This window comes from Mustelus asterias, chromosome 6 (assembly GCF_964213995.1).
Source record: "Mustelus asterias chromosome 6, sMusAst1.hap1.1, whole genome shotgun sequence".
NCBI classification, from domain to species: Eukaryota; Metazoa; Chordata; class Chondrichthyes; order Carcharhiniformes; family Triakidae; genus Mustelus; species Mustelus asterias.
In genome coordinates, this window is record NC_135806.1 from 24798547 (window position 1) to 24823048 (window position 24502).

Sequence of the window (24502 nt, forward strand, 5' to 3'; positions counted from 1 at the left end):
GACAAGCAGGGTAAATACATGGGGATACTGAAATAGGGCCTGGGTGGGATTGTTTTGGTGCAGACTCAATGAGCCGAACGGCCTTCCTTTTCAGGGATTCTATAATTCTATGAAGATTAATTTAAGGAAAGACCAGCCTTCAGGTCAAACTCACATATGATGCCTTGTGCGTGAGAAAACATTCCCAGTAAAATACAGTCCTATAAGAACCTGTACTTGTTGGCAGTGAAAAGATCACAGCCTGCCTCGATCGACAATGATCATCTTAAATTTACTTAAAAGGGAATTGAAAGAAGTTTTCAAAAGCAAGAATAGAAAAGTACGCAGGAAAATAGGAATAGAAAGCTCCAGTTGAAGGATTAAGACTAGCATAGGTTTGTTGGGCCAAATGCATTTCAATGGTATAGTTTCTGTGATTGCAGGAAATGAACACTTATAATACTGTAAAATATTTGGATTAATTCATCCATGTTATTCAAAAAAAAATCACTGGATTATGTATCCATTGACATCCAAATGTGCACACCCACATGGAATAATCTTGTTGCATAACTTTTCCTGAACTGTTATAACGTCTGCAGCAGTAAAAAAAGAATTATGAATCATTTTTATTACTCATTGTGAGAAAGGAAACCCCAGAACAAATACTAGTCTTGTCTGATATTCCAGCTCAACTTTCCCCTTGAGGGTGAGTTTAACCAGCCGTGTTTATGTTTGTCTGTGGGAGAGAGAGAAAACTGAACTCAAGGGAGGTCCATTCACACATCATTCAAATTTGCAATCTGCTAGGTCAAACAAGGGGCAGGAGTGATGGCTTCTGTGGAGATGTCTTAAGGCCGGATGGCACATTCTAGACTGAGAATGGGTAGATCAATAGATCTGAGCAGAATTCAAATAATTTTGCTTTATCTCACAAATATCTTCAGATTATTTGCATTTATGTTACATTCAGTATGGCAAACAGACATGCAGTGTTAAGTGTGGCCAAAGGGCGACAAGGAATCATGTAGTTATAATACTTTTTATGATCTGTAGTAAAATGGAAATGCTTCTAGGCTACTTCAAATAGGTAAAATTATTGGACTTCAATTGAGTGGGTGAAAAAATGAGTTTTCCCTTAATTTACCTCCTATTACTGTTAAGACTGTGGACCTTGTATAAAATGACCAAAGTGACGGCGGCACAGTAGCACAGTGGTTAGCACTGCTGCTTCACAGCTCCAGGGACCTGGGTTCGAATCCCGGCTTGGGTCGCTGTCTGTGTGGAGTTTGCACATTCTCCCTGTGTCTGCGTGGGTTTCCTCCCACAATCCAAAGATGTGCGGGCTAGGCTGATTGGCCATTCTAAATTGTCCCTTCGTGTCCCGGGATGCATAGGTTAGAGGGGTTAGTGGGTAAATATGTAGGGACATGTGGATAGGACCTGGGTGGGATTGTGGTTGGTGCAGACTCGATGGGCCGAATGGCCTCTTTCTGCACTGTAGGATTCTATGATTCTATGACCTTAGCATTTCAGCTTTCAATGCAGTTAGTGCATGTAATATAGCATGAAGTTCATACTAACAACAGTATGTAATCCTGCCAGGTTAAATACATTCGAAGCAAAGGATTAAAGCAATGCTTTGTAAACTATTTTCCAATGTGATCTTCTCAAGGGCAACAAAGGCTAGCCTCACTAGTGAAACCCACGTCCCATGAACAAATATACATTTCTAAAAATAACTTTTGAAAATTAACGTGACTCCAGAAGCCAACAAAACCAAAATAGCAAGAAAGCAGCAGGGTATTAAAAACAGAAAGTGCTGGAAAAACTAAGCAGGTCCGGTAGCACCAGTAGAGAGAGAAACAGAGTTAATGGTTTGAGTCCAGTCTGATTTCTTCTGAACTCAGTTCTCTGTTTCTCTCTCCACAGATGCTGCCAGACCTGTTGTATTTTTCCCAACAGATCTCCAGCATCCGTGGTATTCTGCTTTTGCTTAAGCAGCGTGATAATATTTGACTTGACATGAATTGATCAACATATAAGTATGAAAACCTGTATTTTTAAAATACCTAGTAAAAATGTTCTTACTTTCTGCATTCATGTAGGTTTCAGCCAACTCTCTATATTCCATGGTGACAGACGGATCAGTGAAGCCCGTCTCCCCATTATCACACACACATTGTAATCAGCTGCTCTTCCCTTCCACACACACACACACACACACCCGTCTTCCCAACCAGCTCCCCCCACTCACTCACTCATGCTCTCGCATCACCACTCACTCACTCAACTCTCTTATCCTCACTCAACCCCACTCACTCATCACATCCCCCTTCACCATCCTCCCAGTCACCTGGATTTCTTCACCCTGACCAGATTTTGGGGAGTTGAAGTGGTAAAGCACCAATAAGGATGATGGATAAAAGAGGTAAAACATTGCATTATCATTGAATCCACATAGTGCAGCAGAGGCCATTTGGCCCATCAAGCCTGCACCAACAACAATCCCACCCAGGCCCTAACCCTGTAATCCCACGTATTTAGAACATAAGAACTAGGAGCAGGAATAGGCCTCGAGTCTGCTCCGCCATTCAATAAGATCATGGCTGATCTTTTTGTGGACTCAGCTCCACTTAACTGCCCACTCACCATAGCCCTTAATTCCTTTACTGTTCAAAAATGTATCTATCTTTGCCTTAAAAACATTCAATGAGGTAGCCTCAACTGCTTCACTGGGCAGGGAATTCCACAGATTCACAACCCTTTGTATGAAGAAATCCTTCCTCAACTCAGTCCTAAATCTGCTCTCCCTTATTTTGAGGCCATGCCCCCTAGTTCTAGGTTCACCCGCCAGTGGAAACAACCTCCCTGCTTCTATCTTATCTATTCCCTTCATAATCTTATGTTTCTATAAGATTTCCCCTCATTCTTCTGAATTCCAATGAGTATAGCCCCCAGTCTACTCAGCCTCATAAGTCAACCCTCTCAACTCCAGAATCAACCTAGTGAATCTCCTCTGCACCTCCTCCAGTGCCAGTATATCCTTTCTCAAGTAAGGAGACCAAAACTGTACACAGTGCTCCAGGTGTGGCCTCACCAGCACCTTATAAACCTGCAACATAATCTCACTGTTTTTAAACTCCATCCCTCTAGCAATAAAGGACAAAATTCCATTTGCCTTCTTAATTACCTGCTGCACCTGCAAACCAACTCCTTGTGATTATTGCACAAGGACATCCAGGTCCCTCTGCACAGCAGCATGCTGCAATTTTTTACCATTTAAATAATAGTCCACTTTGCTGTTATTCCTACCAAAATGGATGACCTCACATTTACCAACATTGTACTCCATCTGCCAGACCCTTGCCCCACACACTTAGACTATTTATATCCCTTTGCAGACCTTCAGCGTCCTCTGCACACTTTGCTCTGCCACATCTTAGTGTCATCTGCGAATTTTGACACACTACACTTGGTCCCCAACTCCAAATCATCTATGTAAATCGTAAATAATTGCGATCCCAACACTGATCCCTGAGGCCACTGATCGCCAACCAGAAAAACACCCATTTACCCCCATTCTTTGCTTTCTGTTAGTTAACCAATCCTCTATCCATGCTAATACATTACCGTAACACCGTGCATCTTTATCTTATGCAGCAGTCTTTGGTGCGTCACCTTGTCATAGAGGTTTACAGCCAAACTTGTCCATACCGCCCTTTTTTAAAAAAATCCCTAAGCTAATCCCAATTGCCTGCATTTGGCCCATATCCCTCTATACCCATCGTACCCATGAGACTATCTAAATGCTTTTTAAAAGATAAAATTGTACCCGCCTCTACTACTACATCTGGCAGCTTGTTCCAGACACTCACCACCCTCTGTGTGAAAAAATTGTCCCTCTGGACACTTTTGTATCTCTCCCCTCTTACACCTTATCTCTCTGGGGTGTAGAATTCCAAACACTAACCACGCTCTAAGAAATAAACCCAACATATGTGGGAATTTACTCTGCTTTGATTTACTTTACACCTGACGTAGTTTTAAAATACGGCACCTAATTACACAGGAGTATAAAGGTCACTGCTACTTCCTAGTAGCCTTTAGTCTGGGATAATATTGTTAAGTAGTGTGCTCCTTTTTTGTCGTGAATAAAAGCCTTTATTCCCAAGTATGTCCTAGCCTCCCATGTGAATCAATCGCGCATCAATTTTATTCACGACAAAATACTGAAAATTTTGTTCGAACAAAAAAAAATGGAGCAGATGCTAAAGCCCGATCGGCTAACCTTGGATCCGCGTGCCGCTGGGGCGTCGAACACTTTCGACCATTGGTTGAAGTGCTTCGAGGATTACGTTGAGGCCTCGACAGCAGTCCAGTCCGATGCCGACAGATTGCGGGTGTTCCACGCCAGGGTGAGCGACACTGTGTATGCAACAATTCGCGATTCCCAAAATTATAAAGATGCTATCGAATTGCTCAAGAAGCTGCATAATAAACAGCCGAACGAAATTCATGCTCGTCACCTATTAGCTACTCGACGACGGCAGCCCGGCGAAACTACAGGACAGTACCTGCGCGAACCTCAACAGCTAGCCAGAGCCTGCAACTGCAAGGAGGTGTCGGCTACTCAATACACCAACGACCTTATTCGGGACGCGTTCGTGGCGGGAATCGGCTCATCCTATATTCGCCTGCGGCTGCTAGAGCAGGGTAACCTGGACCTGGCTAAGATGGTAGAATTGGCCGACGCAATGGAAACGGCCTCCAGAAGTCTCGAAACCTACCCACCGACCACGTGGGAACAGTGTGGCAAGCACAGCCGCCGCCTCACCTGTACTCGGCGGCTCCTCGGGACTGCGCGATGATGCTCCCAACTTCAGACCTGATGGCTGCGGCAGCTCCTGGAGGCCCACGGTGCTATTTCTGCGGTTTGGCGAAGCATCCTCGCCAAAGATGTCCGGCCAGGACGGTGTTTTGCACCGCCTGTGGAAAGAAAGGGCACTATGCAAAGGTGTGCCGAGCAAAGACCCCTTCCAAGCCCAGCAGTGCTGCGTGCGACTCCCCAGGATCCATCTCCTCGTCTTCGGCCTCATCGATGTCTTCAGCCATGTGCGATCCACGGGCGCCGCCATTTCCTATGATGACGACGCAAGCCACGTGTGACCTGCGGGTGCCGCCGTTTTCAACATCCTCGACCGTGTGCGATTCATGGGCGCAGCCACTTTGGTCGACACCGGCCGCAGAAGACCAGCAGGGGTCCTCGTCGTCGGCTATCTCAACTGCCTGCAGTTACGCTCAGGATCCAACAGTGGCATCAATCATCCTGGACCAGGCCAAGCCTCACAGACTCGACAAGTCTATGATGGACATAGAGGTAAACGGGCGCCTGGCGCACTGCCTGTTTGACAGCGGGAGCACGGAGAGCTTCATCCATCCGGATACAGTAAAATGGTGCGCTCTCTGTGTGCAAACTGTCAGGCAGATAATCTCCATGGCGTCGAGGTCCCGATCTGTCCTCGTTCTTGGGAGCTGTGTGGTAACCCTAACGGTGCGGGGCACAGTCTACGAGAACTTCAGGCTCCTTGTGTTACCGCACCTTTGCGCTCCGGTACTCCTAGGGCTAGACTTTATGGTCCACCTGAGGAGTGTGACCCTGCAGTACGATGGGCCACTCCCTCCACTTTCAGTGGGAGAACAGCAGCCTCCAAATTGTCCAGCGCGCTCCACATGCGGCCTTTCAGCACTCAAAATTATCCCGCTTTCCCTATTCGAAAATCTCGTGCCAGGCTGCAAGCCCATCGCGACTAAAAGCAGGCGTTACAGCGCTGAGGATCGGATCTTTATTAGATCTGAGGTTCAGCAGCTCCTCAGGGAAGGGGTCATTCAACCTAGCACTAGCCCATGGAGAGCACAAGTCATGGTGGTCAAGACTGGAGACAAGCCCCAGATGGTCAGAGACTATAGTCAGACCATTAATAGGTACACGCAGCTGGACGCGTACCCTCTCCCACGCATATCTGACATGGTCAACCAGATTGCGCAGTACTGGGTGTTCTCCACCATCGACTTGAAGTCAGCCTACCACCAGCTCCCCATTCGCCCAGAGGACCGCAAATACATGGACTTTGAGGTGGATGGCCGTCTCTCCCACTTTTTAAGAGTCCCTTTCGGCATCACTAATGGGGTCTCGGTCTTCCAGCGTGAGATGGACCGAATGGTGGACCAAAACGGGCTACGGGCTACCTTCCCGTACCTGGACAACGTCACTATCTGCGGCCATGACCAGCAGGACTACGACGCCAACCTCCAGAAGGTTTTACGCACTGCAACTCTCCTGAACCTGACCTATAACAAGGAGAAGTGCGTATTCAGCAAGCACCGCCTAGCAATCCTCGGATACGTGGTGGAAAACGGGGTCATCGGCCCCAATCCAGACCGTATGCGTCCCCTCCTTGAACTTCCCCTACCCACTAGCATCAAAGCACTGAGAAGATGCTTAGGCTTCTTCTCGTACTATGCACAGTGGGTCCCCAATTGTGCGGACAAAGCCCGTCCGCTCATAAACTCTACCTCTCTTCCCCTGACAGCAGAGGCTCGCCTAGCCTTTGCAGGGATAAAAGCCGACATCGCAAAAGCCACGATGCACGCTGTCGATGAGTCCATCCCTTTTCAGGTGGAGAGTGATGCATCTGATTTCGTCCTGGCCGCCACACTTAACCAGGCAGGCAGGCCCGTCGCCTTTTTCTCTCGCACCCTCCATGGCCCTGAAATTCGGCACTCCTCTGTGGAGAAAGAGGCTCAGGCCATTGTGGAGGCCGTACGGCATTGGCGCCATTATTTGGCTGGCAAACGTTTTACCCTGCTCACGGACCAGCGGTCCGTGACCTTTATGTTCAACAACACGTTAAAGGGAAAAATTAAGAATGATAAAATCTTGAGGTGGAGAATCGAACTCTCCACCTACAACTATGATATCATGTACCATCCGGGGAAGCTCAATGAGCCCTCTGATGCCCTGTCGTGTGGAACATGTGCCAGTGTGCAGGAGGACCGGTTACAGGCCCTCCACAATGATCTCTGCCATCCAGGGATCACTCGGCTCTTCCATTTTGTAAAGGTTCGAAATCTGCCCTATTCCATAGAGGATGTCAAGTCGATAACTCGAAGCTGCCAGGTTTGTGCAGAGTGCAAGCCGCACTTCTACCGGCCTGACAGGGCACACCTCATTCAGGCCACTCGCCCTTTTGAACGACTGAGTGTCGACTTCAAGGGGCCCCTTCCTTCGACGGATCGGAACGTGTATTTCCTCAACGTTGTTGACGAATTCTCCCGATTCCCCTTTGCCATCCCCTGTTCTGACATGTCCTCTGCCACGGTCATCAAAGCCCTGCGGAGTCTTTTTACCCTGTTCGGCTACCCCAGTTATATCCACAGTGATAGGGGTTCGTCACTTATGAGCAACGACTTGAGGCAATACCTGCTCTCTAAGGGAATTGCCTCAAGTAGGACTACAAGTTACAACCCCAGGGGTAACGGACAGGTCAAGAGAGTCTGGAAGGCTGTTTTACTGGCGCTACAGTCTAGGGGTCTTCCAGTCCCCCGTTGGCAAGAGGTACTTTCTGATGCGCTCCATTCGATCCGGTCCCTCCTGTGTACGGCAACCAACGCTACCCCACATGAGCGGATGTTTACCTTCCCAAGGAAGTCTTCCTCTGAGACCTCACTGTCGTCTTGGTTGACGTACTCAGGACCTGTCCTCCTGCGGCGGCATGTTAGGACCCGCATGTCCGACCCTTTGGTTGAACAGGTCCATCTCCTCCACGCCAACCCTCAATATGCCTATGTGGCATATCCTGACGGGCGAGAGGACACGGTCTCTATCAGAGATCTGGCGCCTGCAGAGGACCTGGAAACCCCCGTCACTCCCGCATCCCTGGTTAGGATTCCTTTGCCCATTCTCTCCCCTCCTGACACGGCGCGGGCAGCATCGGGACCTCAACTTAATCCTCTTACTCCCGTGTGCAGCTTGCCTGAGTCCAGGAGATTGTCGCCATCTCGAGGTCGGCTGGCGGGAGAGGAACTGGAGGAGTCAGTGGACACCACCTCGGAGAGAGGGTTGTCGTCATGGTCACCAGAACCGGCACTGGAGCCAGTGCTGCAGAGGTCGCAGAGATGGTGCGGACCCCCAATATGGCTGAACTTGTGAACATGTGGACAGTTCGTATTTGTTTCCTTACCCCACCGGCCTTTGTTTTTGAAGGAGGGATGAATGTGGTGAACCATAGATGGTTACCACTATGGGTACTTGTACATATGTTACTCTTGTTACTGTTGGGGTTAAGGTTTGGGTGTTCCACCTGTTATTATTGTTTATGTGGTACACTCCGTTCGGCTCCGTTTTCTTACAGGAGTATAAAGGTCACTGCTACTTCCTAGTAGCCTTTAGTCTGGGATAATATTGTTAAGTAGTGTGCTCCTATTTTGTCATGAATAAAAGCCTTTATTCCCGGGTACGTCCTCGCCTCCCATGTGAATCAATCGCGCATCAATGATTGTGTTATTAACACGATTACAGATTTAATTTTTCTTTTAGACTTTGTCTTCAGGCATATTGTCTTCACCACATCCACAGGTTCCCCATTGTCCACTGCACATGTAATGTTCTCAAACAATTCCACCAAATTAGTCAAACACGGCCTTCCCTTCATGAACCCATGCTGCGTCTTACCAATGGGACAATTTATATCCAGATGTCTCGCTATTTCTTCCCTGATGATAGATCCAAGCATTTTCCCTACTACAGAAGTTAAGCTAACCGGCCTATAGTTACCTCCCTTTTGTCTACCTCCTTTTTTAAACAGTGACATCACATTTGCTGTTTTCCAATCTGCCGGAACCACCCCAGAGTCCAGTGAATTTTGGTAAATTACCACTAGCGCATTTGCTATTTCCCACGCCATCTCCTTTAGTACCCTGGGATACATTCCATCAGAACCAGGAGACTTGTCGACCTTTGGCCCCATTGACTTGCCCAGCACTACCTTTTTCGTGATAATGATAGTTTCTCGGTCCTCACCTGCCATAGCCTTCCTGATATCAATTTTTGGCATGTTATTTGTGTCTTCCACTGTGAAGACCGACACAAAATACCTGGTCAATGCCTCAGCTGTTTTTTCATTTCCAGTTATTACATCCCCCTTCCCATCCTCGAAAGGACCAATGTTTACTTTAGCCATTCTTTTTTGTTTTATATAATTGTAGAAACTTTTGCTATCTATTTTTATATTCTGAGCTCGTTTACTCTATTAATCCATCTTGCTTTTCTTTATAGCTTTTTTGGGGGCTTTCTGTTGACCTTTAAAGATTTCCCAATCCTCTAGTTTCCTATTAATCTTTGTCACTTTGTATGCATTTTCTTTCAAGTTGATACGCTGATTATCTCTTTTCCAAGAGTCCTTCCTTATCACTGGTATATACTTTTGCTGAACACTATGAAAAATCCCCTCTGCAACAGAACCAACCATGGTGCAACGAGCCTATCTACCTGCCTATCTCTCTTGCTCTGTCTGTGGTCACCCATTCCCTTCCTGCCTGCGGAGTCTGAGCCTGCAGTGTGATCACCCTCTCTATACGTGCTATCCACAATACTCTCTGACTCGGGGATGCTCCAGTGTCTCCAGCCGCTGCTTCAGCTCTGAAACTTGAGCTTCCAGGAGCTGGAGACACTTCCTGCACACATGCTGACCCAGGAGACTGGAACTATCCCCAGCCTGCCACATGGAGCAAGAGGAGCAAACCACGGCTTGGAGCTCTCCTGTCATGTCTTACCCCTTTTAATTAAACTTTTGAACAATGTTTTGTTTCAGATTATATCCAATTTTCTAGGTCCCTTTTTTCCTGCTCCTTGTTACTACTGAACATAACCTTTTCAAACTATAAAGCACAGCGATTACACAGAAACACTATTGTAGTGTACAACAACAACAGCTACAATGCCAAGAGCAAAAAGAAAAAAGTAACACTTATTGACCAATCACCCTTGTAGCCTCTGCTCCCTGTTTTCACCCAACTCCAAAGGCACTCCTCTCAGTCAGGCAGCACGCACCATGCAGTCAGAGCAGCACTCTGAGGCCTCTGGTTTTATAGGCACAACTTACAAAGCCCTGGAACTGGTTTTAACTAGTTGTACAAACAATCAGCCAAATTCAGTTGAGAGCTGACTCAGCTGATTCCTGTTGCAGAAATGCACTAAAGTGCAGCTTTTAACTTCCCTAATAAGAACTAATTTAGTTCACCCTGAAAGCAAGTTTAATGACTACTCACCTCCTTACAACTTACCACATTGAACTCTCTGTTTTCTCCCAACTCCAAAAGCACTCCTCTCAGTCAGGCAACATTCATCGTGCAGTCAGCAGCACTCACTGTGTAGTCAGTTTACCCTGCTAATTTCTCTGATACTAACGGGCAATTTAACATGGCCAATCCACCTAACCTGCACATCTTTGGACTGTGGGAGGAAACCAGAGCACCCACAGGAAACCCACGCAGACACAGAGAGAATGTGCAAACTCCACATAGACAGTGACCTGAGGCCGGAATTGAACCCGGGGCTCCCAAGCGCTGTGAGGCAGCAGTGCTAACCACTGTGCCATTAATTAGACTGAAATCCTAAACCTTTATAAAACATTGATTGATGTGGGAGAAAATAATTTGTCAGGGCCTGAACCCAGAGGTTGGCACCACTCAACCCCCTCTTACCCCTTCCATGGGTCTCAGGTCCCAGTTCCAGACTTCAGCTCCCCCCCACCCGCCTTCCCCCCAATCCTCTTCCTGAGTTAAATTCAAAAAGTTTATATGTTCTTATTAATAATATATTTTTGTGTTTATTGTTGCTTGTTATTTTCATGCTGTTTGATGGATTTAATCACTCCATTTATTTTGATACTGACTGACATTCACTTTTTTTTTCCAGGCAGTTTGTTTGACATATAAATGTGAAGCATTTTTCTGCAAAGGCTGGATGGATTACTGAAAGAGATAAATGGCTCTTCCTAGCCAGTTTTTCCTGTCGTTGTAAATGCTAAGTGGCCAGCAAGTTATATTTGCAGCATTAAGAACTACCTGCAATTGTGAAACGTTGTCACTACAGTTATTCAGTGTAAGTAAATGTGTTTCCCATAATTAACGTGTTCCTAAAGTATTAGGTCAATACTTACACTGGTCAATAATTTCATACCATTGGCAAAAAATCCTGAATTCCATGCCCTAGAATATCACAAATGAAAAGTATCCCGAATAATGACGTACCTAATTAAAACACTGGGTGAGATTTCCCCTCCATGGGTGTTGGAATTGCTGGAAATCCACTGGTGAGATGCAAGGAGAAAATACTAATATTGACATGTTTTGTTCACCACTGCCAGGGGCGGCAGGGTGGCACAATGGTTAGCACTGCTGCCTCACAGCCAGGGACTCGGGTCACTGTGCGGAGTTTGAACTTTCTCCCCATGTCTGCGTGGGTTACCGCCAGGTGCTCCAGTTTCCTCCCACAGTCCAAAGGTGTGCAAGTTAGGTTGATTGGCCATGCTAAATTGCCCCGAGTGTCAGGGGATTAGCAAGGTAAATATGTGGGGCTGTGGGAATAGGACCTGGGTGGGATCGTGATCGGTTGCCACTCAATGGGCCGAATGGCCTCCTTCTGTAGTGTAGGGATTCAATGATTCTATGATTTTAATTAGAGCTGGAGTACAGGAAGTGAAATCTGACTTGTCCAGATTTGTGATGATTCATTTTATTTTTGTGGAAGGGAAAAGTGCATTTCTGATGGGAAGTATACAATTTAGCAATTTTTGAAGTCCAGATTGAAGAGGTCGAAGGGCAATCATGCTTACATTAGTGAGTGCTTTTGTCCTTTTTTCAGGGAAGCTGCAGAAAGGAGAAGACTAGATTCCAAGTAGTCATTTATTCTCAATTGATGATGTCATGTACAATAAGATACAGGAAGATAGCAAAATGTGGGTGGCACACAGTGGTTAGCACTGCTGCCTCACAGCGCCAGAGTCCCAGGTTCAATTCTGGCCTTGAGTGATTGCCTGTGTGGAGTCTGCACATTCTCCGTGTCTGTGTGGGTTTCCTCCGGGTGCTCAGTTTCCTCCCACAGTCCAAAATTGTGCAGGTTAAGTTGATTGGCCATGCTAAATTGGCCCTTAGTGTCAGGGGGATTAGCAGGGTAAATACATGGGGTCATGTGGATAGGGCCTGGGTGGGATTGTTGTTGATGCAGGCTCAATGGATCAAATGGCCTACCTTTGCACTGTAGTGATTCTGTGATTCCATGATGATATTGTGGTGGGTCTCCAGTTCACTCATTTCCTGAAGTCCCAAATATTAGTCCTTCTCGTTCAGAATGAGTGAGTAAGAGAAAATCAAAAGGTTGGTTTAAGCCCACTTTTGTTATGTTCACTTCATGGAAGATCACCATTCTGATCACTTTTCTTCTTAACATTGTTCGGAAACATTGTCCCTGTGGACTTGATAATCCTAATGTAACCTCCTCCTACTAAGATGGAGGATAGTGAAAGGGTTCACATTGATGCTATGTTTCTTCAAGTACAATTGGGTCTCACAAATGAGTTTCCTAGCTGATACCAGCACTTCCTCAAATTCCTAGTTTATTTAATGAAAGCACAATAGCTCGAACCCAATTCGTTCATATTGCTGATCATGTGCAGCATAAAGGAAAGCAGAGATGGTGCCATTGGGTTTAAATAATAGCAAATGAATCCTGTATTTATTCAACATATTGGAGGAGCAGAAAACAGTGCTGGATCACAAAAGGGGCATGAATCAATTGGCAGAGTAAGCAGTACAACCAAACTAACGCTAAAAACATTTAGAAATTGCACCTCTTGCTAAACTGCTGCTTCCTTTATAGACTGTTTTCAGGCTTAGTGATATATGTATATAAAACTGTATATTGTTAGCAAAGGACTAATTTAAAAGAGAATAATGGATATTTGACAGTGATTACAAGGCAGTAATCTTATCAAGGGATTCATACGTGCCATAAACTTCCAAGAGTAAAGTTCAACTGCTTTATAATCATCATCTCAACCCTGAAATAAGATAACAGGCTGGAAACTTCTTCCATGTGAGATTTCAACATGTATAATTGAGTGCATGATGGTGGTTTTATTGTCATTTTGTTTCCTGCTGCAGGCACCATGGGTATGGTCTCCCACAGCCAATGGTTCTGGGTAGTTCTATACAATGGCTGCACTGAAGGATTAACAGCTACACTGTTACCAATGTATGTTTATCCAGTGATAATCCACTGTTGATCACTGAGAAAAAGCACAGCATTATATCATTTCAGTGTTTATTTGAATGAAACAGTTCTGTAGCAAGATACAGTGAAGTGTTGCCACGTACGCTGGAATATGCTCAGGAAGCCAGGGTTCACTAACACATTCCACAGTGTCATCTTTATAAGCGAGAACAGCTGAATTTATTTTTTTTTCCTCAATCTGATTTTTCCCTTCAGTGTAGCACGAAGAAGTTGGAAGAAGATATCCCCATTTTAGAAAAAAGGAACAGAACAGTTGGTCCAGTCTTGAGGAGAAATATAACAATCACTTCTCTGAAGGAAATCAAATCCTCCAATCATAGTTTTGAGGCAGTGTTAAAATACAAATAATGTTTAAGCTTTGCTCATGACCTCTAAAATGAAATTATGGTTCCTTTTTATTTCAAAAATGAACATTGAGAGCATTTTTGATAGCATAAAATGGCCATTAAATCCAATGCTCAGTTGGGGGTTAGCTTGGATCAAGGCAAAGGTTCATATTTCAGATACATAATTTAACTGTTAAGCCACTGTTATAATGTAACGACCAGATCAATTTAACTACTTTCCCCTTCAACCTTAGCTAATATGCTCTGCATTAGTCAGGCATTTACATTAAGTAACATTATAAATCGTAATTCCCTCTAGTTTAGTGAATAAGTGCAGTACACAGTGCAGCTATTTAGAGCTATTTACACGAGAGGTGCTTTAGGTACAATCTCCAATCTGCACTGAATTAACTGATCTCAGCCAGAACATTTCAGTTGGTTTGGCAGCCCTGGGTGAAGGAAGGAGTAAATCAGAGGGGGTTCCAATTTCGATTGTTGTTCTGTGACCTCTGCTGGATGGCAGAGTGACAACACCGCTTGCCTTACGCTTATTGCAGCTGGCTTTCAACTTAGGCAGAGGTACAAAACTGGCAGCATGTGCGTGTGTAAAGTCTGAACTGGGAGCGCAGTGTCCGCCATATTGGTATAGGCATCAAAAGTCATGTCCAGGGTCTGTGCCTGAACTAGGCTTAGGCCCTTTCCAGATGTGCTGATAGGTGTGGGCCAGCACAAACTAATTTCTAGGCCATTAGGTAAACAACAAAACTTAAAATGAATTGCAAAATAAAATTTGGCAACAAAGCACTGGGATATAGGGTGCATTACTGAGTTATACATTCTTTGATTACAACATGCATTATTTCTTCAATTGTCCATTTTCTTTGTTATAAATCCTTAAAACCCCACAATTAACATGGATAAAAAGAGGAAAAGAATAAGGACAGAAAGGAGATATTAGAGGGTAAATAGATAACCCCCAAAAATAGTTGCAGAGACCACAATGAATGATGTGCAGGGGTTAGGATTGGCCATGCTAAATTGCCACTTAGTGTCCGAAGATGTGTAGATTTGGGGAATTAGTGGGGTAAATATGTGCGATTACAGGGATAGGGCCTGGGTAAGATGCTTTGTCGGAGGGTCAGTGCAGACTCAATGGGCCAAATGGCCTCCTTCTGCTCTGTAAGAATTCTATAATTCTATGATTCTATGAGTGATTAACTGACAGCTGTTTATTACAATGGAAGCAAGACATCAAATTGGAGTGACTGCTCATTTCCATGGTTGCTGTGTACAGGGAGTACTCCTTGCATTGGTCAATAACTGTATACATCAGCAGGGTCCTGATGTTGCTTGCAAGTAAATGCCTGGTGCTATTTAAATTCAGCCTGCACCTCACAAAGAAAAGCTGCATCGCAGCTGCGAGAGATGCTAAACTGTGATGTGGAAGATTCAACAATAGCTGACCAGGCGAGAGAGAAAGCATCAATGTTTTCAGGCACTTTTCAGAAGGCTTTGTGGAAGTGATGGAACAGAGGAGAGATACCCTGTATCCTCAGGTTGGGGAAATGGGGCAGGGCAAGCACACACTCACGAGACAGTCAGAAGCTGAAAGAACTTGGGTGCAGTGTGGGAAAAATCGAATGATTTCAAAATCAGTATGTTTATTTTCAAATTCCATATCCTACCAACTGCAAATTAACATCACCCACTGTTCTATTCACCAGGACCCTAAACTGAAATACCTACAATCTCAGACTCAACCCAACAGTCACATATTTAACCCCATTATCACATATGTAATGTCATTGCAAACATCACACCCATGTCTCACAACTCAACCAAACTGGAGCTATTCAACTGTGACAGCCTCTTCACCCAAACAAATTGTGTGGACCTCTTTATTGCAGGAGAAGATGTGGCATGAAGGAAATGACAGGAAAGAACTGGAGGCAATAACAGGTGAATATGTTTTCACCTCCATGGAGGAGAGACAATGCTGGCCTCCTATGGAAGTGAAATGATTAGTGATGAGGATATCTTGTCACGAGGCTTTGACCCTTTCTTTTTGAAAATGCGACACTCTAACTTTCAACTGACTGGAAATTTAGCAATTTGAACTGAGACGGAACGAACCACTTAAAAATGTAAGGCCTCCTTCCAAAAAGTGAGGGTGCAAAAACAAACAACACATCCACAGGCAAGTGTGAAGAGAAGGATATTTCCACTTAACCGTACATTCTTTTCACTTTTTAAAAAATTGGACTCTAATTCCTTTATTTCTGATATTTGTGATTTTTATTATTTTATTTTTGGCTTTAATGTTTAATGCACTTGCTCTTCCTTTCACTCAAAAAAACATGTTTGATTGACTCGTTATTGGTCTCTGCATAAATAGTTAAGTACACTTGGATTTGGAAAGGGTGCACCCTTGTGAAAAATAAATTTAAACTTTTGTAGTGACCAGCCAAAGTAGTGGGGAGCAAATTGAATCCTTCCCACCTGTTTAACAGTCTGCACATCTCAGAATGCACTTCTTATTTTCCCCTCTCACCTCATCATAATCAAACCTTTGTCCCTTTTCATTTCAGGTATTCTAGTAATGGAACCTCTCCAGGCAGTGGAGGAAGAAGACAGTGAAGATGAAGATACAATCCAGCAATCGCAGACACAAGCTCAGATACTGATGCTGCATCTATTTTAGAATGTAGGGGTGGAAGAGATTTATGCATATTGTGAGACACCAGGCAGGAATGACCGAGCAGGAGACAGGGCGGGGTGAGAATAGTATGCCAGCTCACTCGCTTTGCCATAGCAGATTCAAAAGAGGAATTTGATGGACCAGACTATAGTAGAATGGCTTATGGTTGAACATTCAATTCTTGGTGCACATGGAAAGTCTGCACATAATATCAAGGCATGTGGAGCAGTACAACACCAGTTTAGAACAACTTGCATAGAGCTTAGATCCCATCCTTTGCAACAGAGAACGAGTGGTCACCTTCATTGTAGCCTGTTACCTGAGGAACCAATGATGATGCAGAATCTAATGGCTGATGTCTCAGCTTCCAATGCAGCAAAAGTCTGAATGCTACAGCGAAGACCACTCAAAGGTAAACTTAGACTGCTGTCACCTACTGCTGGCTTCTCGGGAGCAAAAGCATCATAATTATGTTGGTCGACTAACTGCCCTTATGTTGGTCGACTATTAAGCCAGAGACCAAAATCAGATAAGTAGGAATGGCATGGTGACGCAGTGGTTAGCACTGCTGCCTCACAGTGCCAGGGACTCAATTCTGGCCTCGGGTGACTGTCTGTGTGGAGTTTGTACATTTTCCCTGAGTCTGTTTGGGTTTCCTCCATGTGCTCCAATTTCCTCCCACAGGCCAAAGATGTGCAGGTTAGGTTGATTGGTCATGCTAAATTGCCCCTTAGTGTCAGAAGGATTAGTAGGGTAAATAAGTGGGGTTATGGGGGATAGGGCCTGGGTGGGATTGTTGCCATTGCAGGCTCGATAGGCAGAATGGCCTCCTTCTGCACTGTAGGATTCAATGATTCTACAACATCCCCACAACAGCAATTGGGGAATTGAAATTCCATAAATAAATCTGGAAGAAAAAGCTGGTCTGAATAATGGCGGCCATCAAACTATTGGTGTCATTAAAAAGCCATCCAGTTTGCTAACGTCCTTTAGGGAAGTAAATCTTCCATCCTTATCCTGTCTGGTTCACATGTGACTCCTAACCTACAGCAATGCTTAGTTTTCTGTTCAGTTGTATCAAACAGCCACAAAAATGTTGAGGAAGATAAAGATAGTATGAACCTCCCAGCATTGACCATTGGATATGGCAAAGTTTAACCCAGCAGAGGTCAAGCCAAAGTCCTCCTCACTATCATGTAGGGATTTGTGCCAAAATTGGGACAGCTGCCCCACAGAATAGTCAATTACAGCCTTGCATAGTTTTTAAAGTTTTAAAGTTTATTTATTAGTCACAAGTAAGGCTTACATGAACAGTGCAATGAAGTTACTGTGAAATTCCCCTAGTCGCCACACTCCGGAGCCTGTTCGTGTCAATTCAGTTGTACTTACAGAATCATAATTTTTAGCCAATGTCCCAGACTCCTACATCACTATCCCTGAGTTGGTGACTCAGCGGTAGCGTCTCCTGTCAAGAGGGAGTGACCCTGGAAATTCTCGACATTGACTCCAAACCTCATGTAGTCACTTAATGTCAGACCAAATATGGGCAACCAACTGCTGTCTGCCACATTCCATTTCTCTCAACAGATCATTCTATACTCTTCCATGCTGACCATTTCGAAGAAACACTGAGGATAGCAAGGGCATAGCATGAACTCAGATGTGGGTTGTGAGACGGGCATTAATATCCAACGCCAAAATTGGTTTGGTAGCACTATTATTAACTGAACTAAACACACCTGCCAGATTGCGTCTGTGAACAGTGATGACAGAACTAGCATGAGGAAAAAAGCCTACCTGACTTCACCTCATCAATCCATCTCTTACAGGTACATCTATCTATGACAATAATGGTAGGATTGACCATTGTACAAACTGCAGAAAATTTCCAGCCTCATGTCGCCTCATGAACTCTGTCTCCAAAGTAAGCATGAGCTCTCACCTGCATTCCATGTAGTGTACATTAAAGTTAGTGACAAAGGGCCATCCAGACTCAAAGCATTGGCTCTATTCTCTCTCCACAGATGCTGTCAGACTGCTAAATTTTTCGAGCATTTTCTGTTTTTATTAAAGTTAGTAGTTTAATACTACTAACAATGGTCTGGCTGACATTTATCTCTTTTGCTCTCTTGACTGTCAAACTGTGCCCAAGATTAATTGTTTCTTCCTGTGAGCAAAGACATTGATAAACCCAAAACATAAAAAAGTACCTGCCTGTATAGCCTAATGCCATTTGCAAGAAATACAAATTAATTATCACTTACCTTCAAAACAACCCCTTGATTCTGGAACACGTATGAATAATTTATAATTCTAATGGAGTTAATGGCTCTCTTTCCAGACTTGCTGGTTCCACTAACAAATCCCTTTGATGGCATGATAGCACAGTGGTTAGCACTGCCAACAGTGCCAGGGATCTGGATTTGATTCCTGACTTGGATCACTGTCTGTGCGGAGTCTGCACGTTCTCCTCGTGTCTACGTGGCTTTCCTTCGGGTACTCCGGTTTACTCCCACGGTCCAAAAAATATGCTAGCTAAGTGCATTGGCCATGCTAAATTCTCCCTCAGTTTATCTGAACAGGCGCCAGGGTGTGGAGATTAGGGGATTTTCACAGTAACTTTGTTGCAAGCCTACTTGTGACACTAATAAATAAACTTAAACTTTGATTACAAAGGTGCCTTTACTTCTTTTGAATGGAGAGCTACATGAATAATTTAAGTCCCATTTTGAAATAACTGTTGACATCCAGTTCTTACCAAGTTCAGAGATAGGTCATCCATTACTTAAACGTTCTCACCTCTAACTCTGATCTTGTTAGCCAAACACAGATCACCTTTTAAACTGAATTCCACTTTTTTTATGGTTGTTTGCGTTTCTCAATCTGATATTTCCAATTAACTCCATTTAAATTCAATTCCTAAAACTAAAAATTATATCTCTGGAACACATGAATTATGAATTTAGATAACCGTGACAGCTTCTCACCAGCACCCTCTCACTGTCAATTAGAGACAGGCTATAAATGCTAGCCTTGTCAGCAACACCCACACTCCATGCACCAATTAAAAAAAAGTAATCAAAGGGGCTTCCAATGCCAATGATTGGAGCCAAGTTTTTAACCTTTTGGAACCAAGGCCTTTATCAACCCTTTTAATCTGAAGTTCTGAGAGAAACAACTTTTAGTGAGGAGCTGAAGGAAATCAGCATTAGTAGAGAAATGTCTTTGGGGAAATTGATGGGATTGAAGGTGGATAAATCTCCAGGTCCTGGTAATCTTCATCCCAGAGTACTTAAGGAAGTGGCCCTGGAAATAGTAGATCCATTGGTGGTTATTTTCCACAATTCTTTGGACTCTGGGCTGGTTCCTACAGATTGGAGGGTAGCTAATGTAAGCCCGCTGTTCAAAAAGGAGGTTAGAAAGAAAATCTATCGACAAGTGAGACTAACGTCGGGACTGGGGATGTTGCTTGAGTCCATTATCAAGGATTTCATAACTTAGCATTTGGAAGGCAATGGTATAATCAGACAAAGTCAGCATGGATTTACAAAAGGGAAATCATGCTTGACGAATCTATTGGAAGTCTTTGCGGATGTAACTAGTAGAGTTGACTGAGGAGAACCGGTGGATGTGGTTTATTCAGACTTTCAGAAGTCTTTCGACAAGGTCGCACAGAACACTATGTTGTAAAGTTAAAGCACATGGGATTACACGTAATGTCTTGAGATGGATAGAAAGCTGGTTAGCAGATAGGAAGCAAAGAGTTGGCATAAATGGGTCTTTTTCTAATTGGCAGTCAGTGACTAGTGGAGTTCTGCAGGATCTGAGCAAGGACCCCAACTGTTCACATTATATATTAATGATTTGGAAGAGAGAACTGAATGTATTGTCTCCAAATTTGCAGATGATACAAAGTTGGATGGGAGGCTGAGTTGTGAGGAGGATGCAGAGATGCTTCGGCGTGATTTGGACAGGCTGAGTATGTGGGCATATGCATGGCAGATGAGTATAATGTGGATAAATGTGAGGTTATTCACTTTTGTAGCAATAATAGGAAGACAGATTATTACTTGAAATTACAAATTGAGAGAGGTGGATACTCAGCGAGACCTTGGTGTCCTCGTGCATCAGTTGCTGAAAGTAAGTGTGCAGGTACAGCAGGCAGTAAAGAAGGCAAGTGGTATGTTGGCCTTCATAGCAAGAGGATTTGAGTATAGGGATAGAGATGTTTTGCTGCAATTGTATAGGGCATTAATGAGGCTACGCCTGGAGTATTGTATGCAGTTTTGGTGTCCTTATCCAAGGAAGGATGTCCTTGCTATAGAGGGAGTGTTGCAAGGTTTACCAGACTGATTTCTTGGATGGCGGGTCTGTCATATGAAGCGAGATTAAGTCGGTTAGGATTATGTTCACTGGAGATTAGAAGAGTGAGAGGGAATCTCATAAAAATATATAAAACTCGAACAGGATTAGATAGGGTAGATTCAGAAAAAAATGTTCCCAATGGTGGGGGAGTCCAGAATTAGGGGTCATAGCTTGAGGATAAGGGGTAAACCTTTTAGAACTGACATGAGGAGAAATTTCTTCATCCAGAGGGTAGAGAATGTGGAATTCACTATCACATAATGTCATTGAGGCCAAAACATTGGTTAATTTCAAAATGAAATGAGATACAGTTCTTGGGACCAAAAGGATCAAGGGATATGGGGGCAAGAGAGGATCAGGATATTGAATTCGATGATCAGCCATGATCAAAATGAATGACCGAGCAGGCTTGAATATCCGAACGGCTTCCTCTTGCTTCTTGTTTCTATTTTTCTACGTTTCTAATCACATTTTAATTAGATGTTTTAAATTTCATTATGATTTGATTTTGTTGAAGGCAGTATCCCTTTAAGGGATAGCCCTTTTACATTGTCCCTCAATTTGTTTGATTTGGGTTTAATTGATTTTATACAAAAGAGTTCCAGCAGCATTCATACAAGCTTCAACATAACACAGATAACACTGCATGATGCCAATGTCTAACATCATTCACCCCGTTCAAGGTCATGATAGGGGCATTGTTGAGGTCCGCCATGAAGATGCAGATGCTAGTCACAGGCATCCACCCAACTGCCCTTTAACATAATGCCAGTTTTGAGAGCGGGGGGGGGAGGTGGAATATGAAGAGGGGAATGCGAGGGGATGAATGCAGGAATTAGGTGCCACTAGGCTCACTGACTCTTGAGGGTCCACACGTTTTATCCATATGAATTTCAGAGGAATCAATGTGGGGAGGCACTCACTAAGAGGGGAGCGCTTAGGTGGATGTCCCAGAGATGGAGTGAGAGGAGGGTCAAGGCTCTGTCAGGAAACCTCATTGCTCACTTTGGTGTTGTCTTCATTTCAGTGCATGATTCTGGAGAATCATGGAGCCAGTAAAGTTGGCTATTCTACTCATTAGGATAGAGCAGGGCAGAAATATTGACATTTGCCACATGCAGTCACGACCGGCTCCCTGCAGAGGAGGCCGGGCCAGTAGCTGTTCCAGGTGCAGTACCACAAATGGTTGAGCCTCAGAGGAGACACTACCGGCAAAGGGTCTTCCGACATCGGACATCCTATCTGCATTTGTCCCAGGGGATGGTGGACCACCTTTGCCAGGTCCTGCAAGAGCTGGCACCACATGGAATTGGAGAACACCCACTGCATTTGTCTCTTAAAGTTAGTGCTGCTCTCAACTTCTATGCAAGTGACTCATTTCAGAGCAGCATGGATGACCTGTGTGGAATTTCCCAGTCAACTCCACATATATGCATTCGACGTTATATATTTAAGTGGTTTAAGAGGCAGTCACATGATTTGATGGTGATGTTTCACAGGCTCCTGCTTAGTTTCATTTTGCACTCTGTATAGGCAACAAGAGATCCTTCAATTAATCTGTTGTTGTTAGTTTGAATTTATGTATACAAAACACATCTTTTTCTTTATATTTTGATGCGCGTTATCATACACGAGGCTTGATGCGCATCAATTTTATTTGCTGTAACAAAGCAGCTAACAATTATATACACGATCCCAGACTGAGGGGTCCCAGCCAGAGCAGGGACCTTTATACCTCTCCCAGGAGGCGGGGCCCGACTGGGATGTACCACAACACTACAATACAAAGGTGTAACAACCCCACCCTAACCCCAACAGCAACAAGTAGCACAACCCATCCCTAACCCAACAGCAACATATGTACATACTTGGTAGTACTGGCCAGACCCTGGCTCAGTACTATCCAATGGGAACCAACGATGGTTCACCACATATTTAAAATCCACAAACCTTAACATAGTGAGAACATTAGAAAAAGAAAATTGGTGACAAGTCAAGATTTTGTTTCTCTGAGAATGTTGAGAAAAGATCCTAAGTAGAAAAAAGACATTGTGGGTTTTCTCCTTCGAATATTAGAAGGCTGGGAAATATCACAATTAAAGATTGAAGTGCCAGTGCAGGAAGGCCAACTAATAAAAAAAGGAAAAATAAATATCATGGGTGGAATTTTACCATCCCACCTGTACGAGAATTGAAGCAGGTGGGACAGGAACATGCAAAGGTCCGTTGACCTTGGGCAGGATTTTCCGGTCTTGGGGTGAGTACAGCCAGAAAATCCCGCCCTATGTTTCTTATTGGGGAAAAAGAATTGGGTATACTCCTCGAAGCTGCAGCTTCCACACATGTGTTGCAGTGTGTAGCAGCAGAGCGGTGCCTCACTATGCAGTTGAAAAAGGGTGGAAGCTCTCTGTGTGGTCTTAATAGAGAAAGTTTTTCCAATCAGAGAAGGATGAAATTCAAGACAGTATCTGGCATATTTGAAAAGAAATGGTTTGCTTTACAGCTGTGGCCATTTGAAAAAAAACAATACATCAAGTCAACGGTCTCCCCGTACTGCAGAGTACTGCAGAGACAGTAAAATAATACACGCTGAGCAGTCTCGAGTCACTCGTGCCTCTAAGAGAAATGGCAGGTCAATTAAGAACCATGTGTTCTTTCAATGAAAAAAATGAATCATGGAGTGCCGATGCACAGCAGTTTCAGTACTTTGTACGGGGCGGCACGGTAGCACAGTGGCACAGTAGCACTGCTGCTTCACAGCACCAGGGACCCAGATTCAATTCCCAGCTTGGGTCACTGTCTGTGTGGAGTTTGCACGTTCTCCCCGTGTCTGCGTGGGTTTCCTCCGGGTGCTCCGGTGTCCTCCCACATTCTGAAAGACATGCTGGTTAGGTGCATTGACCCGAACAGAAGCCGGACTGTGGCGACTAGGGGAATTTCACAGTAACTTCATTGCAGTGTTAATGTAAGCCTTACTTGTGACTAATAAATAAACTTTAAAAAACTTTAAAGTTGCAGATCAGCTGCTCGTATCAGCTTTTATTAGTACAATAGGAAGTCAAACCTTCACTTTGCTCCAGAACGTGTTTCAGCCAGCAAAGCCAGGAACCAAAACTTACGATGACTTGACAAAGATCCTTGAAGAGCATTACTCTCCAAAGCCACTGATCATCACAGAATGATTCGGGTTCCACTGAAGGAACCAAGTGGAAGGTGAAAGCATTGTTCAGTTTATGGCAACTGTAAAAAGGCTGGCACAATATTGTGAGTTTGGTGAGTCATTAGAAGGCACTCTTCAAGATGGTTTAGTTTATGGACTGAAAAATGAGGCTATCCAAAGAAGATTGCTTACTGAATAGACTTTGACTTTAAAGACTGCAGTGTCAATGGCTGTTAAAAAGGCTTTGGTGCAGGAATGAAGGTCCACAAGTTGGGAACTGACCATAAGAAATCAAAAGCGCAACAAGCATGCCACAGATATGCCAAATTGGGCTGTTCAGTGAATGAATGTTTAAGCAAGTATGGTCAAAGCAAGAAGTGTAGCAAAATGGGTCACATTGCAACACATTGTTGGGTTAGAGTAACTTCCCCTGAGAAGAATATTCAGAAGAAGAATCTGGGTACCTTCAAGAAAGAAAACAAGTTGCATTCTCCAAAAATAATTTGCATAATGGAAGACAAGAATTACAAATGCGAAGAAGGGAATGTCCAGAAGTATAATGAAGAGCTCCAACTAAATGTCTAATTCATACAGGGTGAATCACATAGATGCTGGGTGAT